The sequence below is a fragment of the Pan troglodytes genome, chromosome 2, assembly GCF_028858775.2.
Source record: "Pan troglodytes isolate AG18354 chromosome 2, NHGRI_mPanTro3-v2.0_pri, whole genome shotgun sequence".
Lineage (NCBI taxonomy): Eukaryota > Metazoa > Chordata > Mammalia > Primates > Hominidae > Pan > Pan troglodytes.
This window is the reverse complement of record NC_086015.1, coordinates 80379285-80391403: the sequence shown is the minus strand read 5'-3', so window position 1 is coordinate 80391403 and position 12119 is coordinate 80379285. Positions and strand designations below refer to the sequence as shown.

General features: G+C 35.1%; 1 protein-coding gene across 8 annotated transcripts in view; it reads right to left on the bottom strand.

The window, feature by feature from the left end:
- The window catches only part of ROBO2 (roundabout guidance receptor 2), a 1748072-nt gene that overhangs the window by 1545972 nt on the left and 189981 nt on the right, over positions 1–12119 (bottom strand). The window lies entirely within an intron of this gene.

The window sequence follows — 12119 nt, the reverse complement described above, 5'->3', positions numbered from 1 at the left end:
TTAATAGTAATCTAATAAAATTACATTTTAATAATTGATAAATTAATAACTAAAATCAATAAAATACATATCTCTATGTAACCTCATTAGACTTCTATCCTATTTTACAATCAAAATAATACTTAATTTAAAAATATAAATAAAAACAAAATTCTAATTAAGTTAAATTCTATCAACAGAATTTGGTAATACATAGTAATTTGTGTTCAATGAATTACTTAAAAAAACTATTTGTAATTATACTTATTTTTGAATATAGTAATGTCAGATATTATTCTCACTTCTTCATTAACTATGAAGAATTGAGGAAAATTTGGGCTACTTTAAGACCTTACACGTCCCACTTTTAATGGGAAAAGTATCCATAGTATAGATATAATTCAAAACAAAGATGGATAAAAAATTTGGACAAAATCTTTATAGAATAAATTCTAGGACCTAAATAAAACAAAAAATAGTTGATATGAATATAAGAGTCACAGTGATGATATTCAATGTAATTTATTGGTGAGATTTGTTGATATGAATATAAGAGTTACCGTGATGATATTCAATGTAATTTATTGGTGAGATTTGAATTCCAATTTTTCTATGCCATGAAATTAGAAATGATGCTAAATAAGAACAACTAAACCAATCTTTCATTAAAAACTTTCAGAATTTATAAGATGAGCAAAAAGTTTAAAAATCACTAAAAATTTCAACGTCAAACTATCAGATCCTAAACTCATGCGCAGGAAGATGATTAGCATAGCAGTTCCGAACACAACCCAGTAGATGGCAGTAGGCTGTTACAAAGTCAGAAAGATTGAGAAATAAATTATACATTGCTAGTATTACACACGTAGATAGAGCATCTAATAAAAAGAGTATGCTATTCTTTCTAATATAATACAGGTACCACATCCTAAAATGCATTATAATTTATCCTGATTTTGTGGTGGTTACCTATACATTTCTGAACAGTACAAACAGCTAATATGCCTTCACATAAAATGGCAACAATTACTCATAACTCAATCTCAGTGAAATTCAATTATAATTAAGAAATTTAGAGTTGGTATAATATGAGTAAAACAAATATTAACTTTGAGTTTCTAATTCATTCATGTGGGAAAAATAAGAAAAATATAAAGAGGAAACATTTTGTAACAGAAACCGTTAGTGACCAGGTATCATAAAATAGGGATTTCAGATGTGATTTATGCACTTCAACTGTGTAATTTTGAGCATAATTGTGTAACTGTGTCTTTGAACATGTCTGTACCTTAATTTCTTTATTTCCACAATAGTAATCACAAGCCTTTTCCAACACAACTCAAACTCTATACATAAAATAAAATAGCGTATGCAAAGGAAGGGAAAAATGCTATGCAAATGTAACATTATTTTCACCCACATGAAGTTAAAAAAAGGAGTTTTAAAAAGAGAATTTGTCCAAAGGCATCACATGATTCAGAAAATAAAATGCTAAGGAGACAAGTCAATGGATTTGGTTCTCTGAGAGTTGTTCTAGAGTATATTTTGAATAATATGGTAAATATATTTTGACCTGGATGAAGTTTGCCTTCCCATTGGCCCTATGGTACGGTCTAGAGGTGACACACACAGGCTCCAAAGTTTGGACACCCAGGCTCATAATTAACTTTCCATTCACTTTACTATGTGACCTTGAGTAAATAACCTAAGTCTCTGTGCCTTAGCTTGTTCATCTCTGTGATGGAGTAGTAACAATAACTACCTCAACTTGAACAAATACCTGCCAGTTTCTTCCTCTAAACTGGAGATAACATCTTCTCATTTTATTGTGAGCTTCAAATGAGAATGTTTATGAAAGCTATACAAATGTGATGCAGAAAGTTTTCCATTGACTAATATTTCAGCTTTATTTTTTATTAATTCCATTACCTATTTTGTCTTACAGTGATGAATATATACAGAGATATATCTACACCTACACAAAGAAGATATCTTACTGGATGATATTCAGATACCACACTCAAGGATTGCTTTCAAACAGCATCAAGAGTACCCCTTGTGGTGGCAAACAAGGGAAGAATTATGCACGCAGCCTAGTAAGCCCCTTAACATTTTCCCTATTCATCAGACAGAAAAGGGCTGTGGTATTACCCTTCCATTATAAATAAATCAAATATCATTACAAATAATTAATAACTGTATTATTGTCCTAATAACCTTTTTCCAAAATGTAAATGCTCTTCTGTTTTCCTCAAGTGCTTATGGAATTGTTTGGCTCATCTTGCCTTCTCTCATTCAATTCATAATTTGAAAATGGGTTTTCAAGTTTAAAGTATTATTTGAGGCCATGGAAGAGAGTAAATTTATCTGGTCTCTGAAGGTACATAATCCATGGCTCAAAACCCTTCAACAACCAAATAAAACTATGAGTGTCATGAAAATAGTGGGAAAGACAAGACGTTCTATTCAAGTCCAAGCAAATATGTAAAAGTTATGTAGTAATGCAAAATTTGGGACTATATATACATGTATATTTTCTTATTTTTGAATTAATGCACAGTGCGTTTATCAACCTATATGTGTATATATGTTCTTACTTTGAATGAATGTTCAAATATATAATATCACGCAGATTGAGATTATTTTGCTTTTATGTTTGTAAAATTGCTTCTGTTGCAGGTAAAAAACATGCTTCACTCTGGGTTATCCAACTGGAATATACAGCACAGCCAGACAAAAATAAGCCACATATGACAGAATTTTGTCAGCAGCTCTACATGTTTGCCTTTTCCAACTCTATGTAAAAGAATATCGTCTCTACCAGTCAAACAGGGCCCACTTAGTTCACTAATCCATAACATAACATTATCTCGAGAGATCATTTAACTTAGACATTTCTAAAAGTGGCACAGAATACTGAACCTCTAACCTGAAATGAAATGGTGTATACATTACTAGAACTGTAAAGACATAAATTTAATGTAATAACTGAAACCATTGTACAGTGGTATTATGAAATAACTTTTCCTTCCACCCTATTGGAAGTAGGTGATAATCTTTGTTAATTATGAACAAAGGAATTTCCCTGGTGTTACCTGTGTCTTTTTTTTTGGTTGCTGAAAATCCTTTGATCCATATTCCTTCTCCTTATTGGACTCAGCTGCCCTCACAGAGACACATTCTGGTTTGCTCTTATAGGCAATACCATTTTACTCCCCATGGGAAGGTCTGCAAGTGTTCTCTCCTTCTAATGAACGTGTAGGTTACTCTATTTCTACAGTTCAGAACTCATAAGTATATTGTTGCTGCACAAAGACTCCTCACCCTGTAAGCCAGGTATCAAGATATCTGTATCTACCTGACTTCTTAGTCAACCTTTCCATTGGTTCTGAATTCAAGCAGGGAAAATGTTTTTATTAAGCTGTATCAAATTCCAACAATGAAGAAATATAAATATATCATCTAGGGATACAGATACATGTAGTAAAAGCATAGATATGCTTGAGAATAATATGCTACAAGCCTCAGGCTAAACAGAAGTCTTACTACAGTTCAACATGTTCCATTTCTTAAGCTGGATATTAGGTATACAAGAATTTGTTACATTATTCTTGAAAATATTTTTGTTATTTTCTTTATAGAAGGTGTGCAATTCTTGCTTAATTCTGTTTCCTCTGCTGTTGGCAGAGCACTGTCAATTTGGGTGATAGGGGGATTTATATCCAACAATTTTTTATAAAGAACAGAATAGTGTTTTTTTTTCTAAGTACAGGCTGAAAAAATTGATTTTTCATTGTTTGGTACCATGAATTTTTTCCCATTAAAAGAAGCACAAGGGTGTTACCTGTGTAACCATTTGAAAGCTGATACTGAGAGCTTATGACCCACCTAAAGGCTAGGTCTCTTGCTTTTCCCTTTACCCTGGCAAACATATAAATAAATCATAGAGAATCAAAGTCATCATTGTCTCCTTCAGTTTGGAAGGTGTTCTTGGGTAACTTATCAGCACTTACTTGGTCCTTGAAAAAGATTAATCTCTTTAAATCATTCCCATAGTACAGATTCAAACTGCAGCCAAATTTAATAAGCTAATTATGGGTAAGATTCAAGTGTCATTCCTTATTAAGTCACTGCTCTAAAACACTTCCTAAGTTTCCTAATCAGTAGACATGAACAATTAACATCTAATTAGCCCTCCATCATACTCGCTAGAAATGTTTTAAAAGGAAATTTAAAGAGATTTCTCTCATAAAAATTTCACTGAAAATGTGTGATAGTGTCCTTTTCCACTTACATATTCATCATTTACTCTTTAGTAGCCTACTTGCTAAGATGATTATTTTAAGCATGAAAGATGTTGATTGGAATTCATTAGAAATTCCATCATTTTATGGCTATGAATGACATTATTGACAATTAATCCAACCAATTAACTTTCCATAGGAGGAAATTGAGACCAAGGGAGGTTTAACTTGACAAAGCCACAGTTGCTTATTTCAAGGGTATTTGAGGCCAAGTCTCAAGTCTGTATACTATCTACCACCCTCTTCTTTCCTTTATAGTTTTAAAATAACATTTTAATGCCTTCAACCTACTTCCTAAGATCACTGGCTTTGCTATTCTTGGTGTTATGTAAGTAAAACAGCTTTCTGGCTTCAGTACTTTGACTCTAGATCTCCAGCTTATAGTTACTAAGTTATTTAGATTTGCTAAAGCTAAAAGGTTTAAATCACTGTATGAAAGATTTAAGTGTTCATTAAATGTTATCTTTTTAAAATGTGGTGTCTCTAGAAGTTGTATATTTTCTCCAGATTTGTTTTCTAGGAAATAATGAACACACTGGCCTATAAGCTAATGAGACCAGGGTTCAGAAAAGACAGTTCTCTGGACGTCGTATATTCCTCTCATGTCTAAGGCCAGTAGAGAAGATACCTTACAGGGAAAGTGAAACATGCACCAAGGGAAGGGGAAAAATGAGAAAAGCCCAACCATCAAGTCCCTCTCAAACCTGAGATGGTTTTTTATGTTCACTGGGGCTCGTATGTCCTGGAAATCAACTTCGGCATAAGCACTGCGTCAACAGCAGCAGCCCCACCAGGAGTCATTTTCAAAATGGAAAGGGACAAAATGACTTCACCTAGCCGGAGCCTAGAATAAAGTGATAATGGACATCAAGAAACGCAGTACAACACCTGCGTAGATTTGATGGCCTGCAAAGGAAACGTGGTTTGAGATTTGTTCACCTCTTTTTAAGTAACCTTTTCAAATGGACCTTTTTCTTGACCCTTTCTCCTAAGCTTCCCAGCTCCCAGTATCCACAGGTGTCTGTGGTCCAGTATGTAAGTGGACAGTCTGTAAACGTAATCAGTATAAAAACATAATGATAACGGTCCTCTCCCCTTTCTTTGCCACTGAGCATTACGAAGAATAATTCTAATCTCTTCATTAACAAACATTTCACATTTAAGAGCTGTGTATTGTGAGCAGAGGGTGCGTTGCAAACTCCAACTACATGTAACACCTCTGTTTTCTTCAGTTAGAAACCTATTTTAAAACTATACTAAGTACAGAACACTTCAGAGTAGGTGTCGAGGCAAAGGAGAAGAAACAGCTCCTATCTTCTTTTCCTCATTATAATCTAATGATATACATAGACAAGAAAGCACAGTTATTTAAAATGTGGCGAGTGCTCTGGTAGGAGGACTCTGCTACTGTGCTTCCCAGAAACTATAAATCATTCATTACCTCGACTTTCTCCTGTACCTGGAAACTTCCCTTCTTTTCTGGATAACTCTCTTGGCTTTTAAACATGGTCAGGTCTGGCCGGGCGTGGTGGCTCATGCCTGTAATCCCAGCACTTTGGGAGGCCGAGGCGGGCGGATCATGAGGACAGGAGATCGAGACCATCCTGGCTAACATGGTGAAACCCCGACTCTACTAAAAATGCAAAAAATTATCCAGGCATGGTGGCGGCGCCTGCAGTCCCAGCTACTTGGGAGGCTGAGGCAGGAGAACGGCGTGAACCCGGGAGGCAGAGCTTGCAGTGAGCCGAGATCGCACCACTGCACACCAGCCTGGGCGACAGAGTGAGACTCCATCTCAAAAAAAAAAAAGTCAGGTCTCTTTGTATTAAAACATATTCCTTCATCTCATTTCCTCTTTATAGCCAAATTGTAGAGATTTGTCTACACTCTTAATCTCCAAATATTGACGCTCAGTTCATTCATCAACATTGAAAAGCTGGTTTTCTCTCATTCCTTCTACCAAAATAAATGTTACTATCTTCAAAAGTATTCATAATCACTAAATCCAATGCACACTTTTCAATCTGTGTCTTTCTTGACCTCTGAGAATTCCTTACTGTAGAACATTTTATCTTGAAACATACTCTTTTCTTTGCCTCCAAGTGAGTATGATTTTTCTGTTACTACTTTGACTGCTCTTAAATAATGATTTTGGAGATAATAATTCTCTACCAAGCTGTTAAATATTGATTTTATCAAAGTTCAAGTACAGGTATTATTTTTTCTCACTATAACCCTGGTATCCAATAGAAGTATAGTCACAAATGTCCTTCGAAATTTTACATGTTCTAGTAGCTACATCAAAAATATAAAAAGAAACTAATAAGATTAATAGTCCAGTATATCCAAATGTTATCCTTCAAAATGCAACCAATATATGTATTACTGAGATGTTTTACATTCTTTGTTTCCACGCAAGTCTTCAAAATCTGATGTGATTTCAGATTCAAACTAGCCACATCTCAAGGGCTTAGTAGCCTCGTGTGGTAGTGTTTCCTACATTAAACGATGCAGCTCCAGACTTAAAAGAACTACAATGGGAACACATGGACACAGGAAGGGGAACATCACACCCCGGGGTACAATGGGAACACATGGACACAGGAAGGGGAACATCACACCCCGGGGTACAATGGGAACACTTGGACACAGGAAGGGGAACATCACACCCTGGGGTACAATGGGAACACTTGGACACAGGAAGGGGAACATCACACCCCGGGGTACAATGGGAAAACATGGACACAGGAAGGGGAACATCACACCCTGGGGTACAATGGGAACACAGGGACACAGGAAGGGGAACATCACACCCCGGGGTACAATGGGAACACTTGGACACAGGAAGGGGAACATCACACCCCAGGGCCTCTTGTGGGGTAGGTGGGGTGGGGGGAGGGGGGAGGGATAGCATTAGGAGATATACCTCATGTAAATGACGAGTTAATGGGTGCAGCACACCAACATGGCACATGTATACGTATGTGACAAACCTGCACATTGTGCACATGTACCCCAGAACTTCAAGTATAAAAAATAAATAAATAAATAACTACATAATCTCACCTGTCTTCATGGCTTCCGTTACCACTTTAAAATCATGACTCCAAAATGTACATCTCCAGCTTAGACCTCTCCTGAGTTCTGAATACTTTATATTTGACATCTCCCTTTTAGTGTTGCAAATTCAATGTTTTTATATCTAAAAGTGTTATCGTCCCCTCCCAGCTTGAACTTGCTCCATTGTCCCTTCTCATAAAGGTTGGCACTGCTGTCTGTATAGTGTTGCAAGATGGAAACCTAGTTGTTATCTCAATTTTTTTCACAACTATGATGATAATATTGATTAACATTATACCTATATCCAATGTAATACTAAAACAATAATAATTCCTTTGAGAAGTAATCTCATCACATCTTTCCTCCATGGTAGCCCAAATTAATATTAACTCTGTGACGATTACCGGCTTTCTGGACAGGACCTGTTTCCCTGTTACACGTTTTCTTGCCTCTCGGTTCTTTTATACAAAGCACATACCTTGCTTCCTTGGCTCTCTGTTTTTTTTTTATACACAGCACTCTTTACAATTAAACTGTTTTCAATTATCTTGTTAATTTACTTATTTATTACTAAGTTGTAAATTCAGTGAGCCACGACCATGCCCGCTTTGCTCACAATTGTATCCTATATGCTTAACAGGTACTTGGTACATCATAGGCACATAATAAATCCATGTTAAATGGGGAGAACTTAACCCAGTATTGAAGAGTCCAGGAAAATCAGAAAGTACGGTGTTCCTTACTGAGATAGAGTTACCATAAAGCAATTTGCTCTTATCTTTCTGAGTTACAAGTATGTTTGTCCTTTGATCCAAATACCTCTTCTAGAAAATTACGCCCTAGAAAGACTCATGTTTGTATAACATAGTAATGGCTTCAGTGCATATTTTATGCCAGGATCATCTTTTTCCTTTTATATTTTCCTTAATCTCCCCCAATAACTCTATGAAATACATATTATTATTCTTCTTTTACAAATAAACAAAAATTATGTTCAACTCTATTCAATATGATACTTTTTAAGTAAAATTTACTATCTTTGTATGAACAAAAGGTTTGCAAATGGACAGAAAATGGAATGGAAAGATACATACAATATTGCAAGAATATTTAGCTCTAGAGTCTTGAAGTTGCAGAGAGCAAAGAGCAGTTTTCATGTTTAGTTCCACATAGACATTGGTTGGTTGACTCTTTTATGGAAAGAATGTGTGTATTATTTATAAACAGCAAAAGAGAATGTTTTTAAATGTGGTGATTCTATTGAGCTTGAAATCAATCACAATATTTTTCTTCCCAACTGGCATCCCTAAATAAATCAAGAAGCACAATCCCTTCAGTCAGTACCTAGACTTCAAAACAAATAAAGCTGAAAGAATTGCGCAAGGATTCATGGGTTCCAAGGAATTGAATGATAAACAATTACAGAAATACGTTCTAGTCGATCTTCTTAATGTGGATTCTGGTGGTTAAAAAACACACAGGACTATGCATGAGGCTATGAGCCCAATGCTGTTTGCAGATCCACGCTATCTGGAACCTCAGAAAACAAAATAAGAATCATTATCTATGATCCTCTCCCTTACCTACAGACGAAAACTATTCTGAGAAGATTGCTGAAAATTTGGCCAATATATCAAGTGGAGAATCCATGGCAACATGACCAAAAGGCTACAGAAGCGAAGTAATTTCTGCACTTGCCGTTAGCCAGCCTGAAGAGTCCTATCACACCTTCATTTCCTCCCTCCCTTCCTTCCTTCTTTCTCTTATGTTTTTGGTAATCCATATTCCAAAACATTTTAATAAGTGAATATTTATTTAGAGAAAAAAATCAGAAATTTTGCAGATTTTTAACAATTAAAATGTACTTTTTTGGCACAAGTATAAAATTTACAGGATTCTATAATGTAGAGTTTATGAAAGTTAGGTTTTTTATTGTTAGTCGTTTTCTTCAAGTATCCTAATATTTCAATTTCAACATAAAATATCCACTGCTTTTCAGTCAAAACCAGCTAATGGCAATTGGAAACATTTTCTATAATTTAGCTCATTCGTATTTTAGAAAATCTCTCAAGAAATATATGCCTTAGAAAAAATGAACCTACAGTGATTTGGTAATTACATTTTTTTTTTCAGCATAAAATGCAGATCTATGCTCTTCACTTAAAACATAATGGGTGTTTAGAAGTCAAGGAGTCCACAGAGACACCACAAGGACTAAATATATTATCCTTAAATACTAATTCTGTCATTTATGATTCATAGCCAACTCCTTCAGTAAAGTTACAGATTTTCAAATTATCCCACTGAGAGAGATAGAAGAGGAGAAAAGGAACAGCTAAACTCACATCTGTCTTGGCTGCCAAGGAATTGCAGTAATAACTAACTTTCTCAGTGGCTTGCTAAGAACGCTATTTTCACCTGGGTTTCCTAAAAGAATCTCTTTTGAAGAAAATCCACATATCATTTTACTTTACTGGATGCTGGATGAAAAATAGATGCCCACTGTCACCTAGCTATATTGATTATGAGTGAAAATGTGATCATTTTGCATTGACTTGCCCCACAGCACTGAGTTCCTTCAAAGCAGCAGGAGGAAATTAATGCTTTCATATCGTGCCTAAGAAAAATATGAGATGTTGTTCACTTTGCCCTCTAGACAAAGAGGTATATGCAATAGCTGAAAGGTAATAGCTTTCAGAACATGAACTCGAGACTTTTATTAAAATCATTATTTTATGCACAATAAATAATGAACTCATGGCCACAACATTTAAGGCAGCCATTTGTAGTTATTACCTCTTACACCATAATGTTTACTTTGTTAAGAGCCATTATTTCTTAAATTAAAACTATGCTTCTGTTTTATTTAGATTATATGTCTTAAATGATAATTTATTTTATATATATCAATCAAACAATATAAAAACTCTAAATTGATGACAGGAATTGTTATTTTTTCATATTTATTTGATTTATCTTTTATCAGAAAGACTAATGATCTTAATAGTATAGATCTATGTGTTGATTTGCATAATGATTTTATTTAGTATATTTCATCAGTAGTTACTATAATACACACTTGCACTTAAAACTCATCCGAACCCAAAAATTGCATGTTGTAGACATCAAAAATAAAATTTACAACATGTAAAATCTAAAAACACAGTTACAGAGAGATTTTGCATTCTGATGAATTTGTATTTTTGAAAATTTACATACCTCACCAATGATGTTCTCTATAGAAATGCACATTCTATTTCTTAAGAATAGAATTTGAAATTCAGTTCAAATTCCTTACCACAGGAATTAAAGTTCAAATTGGCAAAACAGTTGCTTTAAAATTGAAGATTTTGTTTCCTCTCAACCCTGAATATTTATAAGGAATCAAATGTGATGATATTAACATGTACACCTACATGATGACACTGAAGGAGAGACATGTGTATGGAGAGAGTGAACCACACTCTTAAATATAAAAAGACCCTGAACTGATCCATGAGCTCACTATGGCAAAAAAATAAATGGAGAATTTCAAGGGTGTCAAAAAATGCTGTTTTATTTACCAAGAGTTGCTTTGATCTTGTGAAACTTTGATTTTATTAATCATTGTTTTGATTTTCTAAGTGTCCTAGGGGAAATAAAGATGTCACATTTTTCATATTCCTAAACCCAACTTGACCTCTTATTCATTCATTTTTTAAGCTACTACTCATCAAGAACTAGAATATATTCTGGAGAAAAAGTGGGGAAGCAAAACAGAGTTCCAGCCCTCACAGAGATTACAGTTGCATGGACTTGTGTATGTGTATTCGCTGCTTCCTACGTTCTGCACATGTTTCCCACATATTTTTTAAAATGTCCCCATCTCAGTGAGATCCTCCCTGATTACCCTGTTAATTTTTGTTTAGTTTAATTTCCACCACTAAACCTCCACTCTTTGACATTTTCTATCTCTCTTTGCTAATCAGAAAACTTATCACCATCTGCCATGCACAGTCTTGCCTATCACAATACTCATTAGTCTCCTTAGATTTAGCTAAATATTCAGAATTCTAAGACTATCACATGACACACCAGGAACTCATCTATGCAGAAGGATATTAATGAACCACAGCTGGCCAGCACGGAAGCATCAATAGCTCTTCTCAGCAGGAGCCCCTGCTGCAGTCCCAAGAACGGACCATGTAGCTCTCCAGGAGCAAGTTCAGGTGCTAGGCTATGAGATCTGTACTGGGAACAGGTTGGGGCCATCCTGACAAATAGGCTCATGCTGTCAGAGAAGCTAGGATTTCTTTTAACAACTATGTGGCTGCAGCACATAGGGTTGGCACAGAGTACATGCTTCATTAACAAGATTCACCACATTCAGTAAAACCCAAAATACAGCATTCCCACGACATATTGATAGTCTCTTTACATTTCCCACCAGTCCAGATGCAACTGACCAACCTGGGGTCACTTTTTTTTAATCATAGATAATGTTGCTGAGTAATGTAGCAGACAATCTATGTTTACCAGGTTTCCAGGAGAACAGAACTAGAGAGTTAGCCAAAAGTCAGATTCTCATGTAGCAAAGACAGAGAATTTTGTCAGTCGTCTGCCCATAACTAATTTTTCCAATGCATGTTTCTCACTAGACTATAAGCATTACAAAGGCAAGGATATGTGTCTGTTTTGTTCATGGTGGATGTTCATTAACTCGTCTCTACAATATTGTGGTTACATAGTTACATTGTTGTATAAATGATTATGTTTCAGTTTACTTTTCTATGAAAT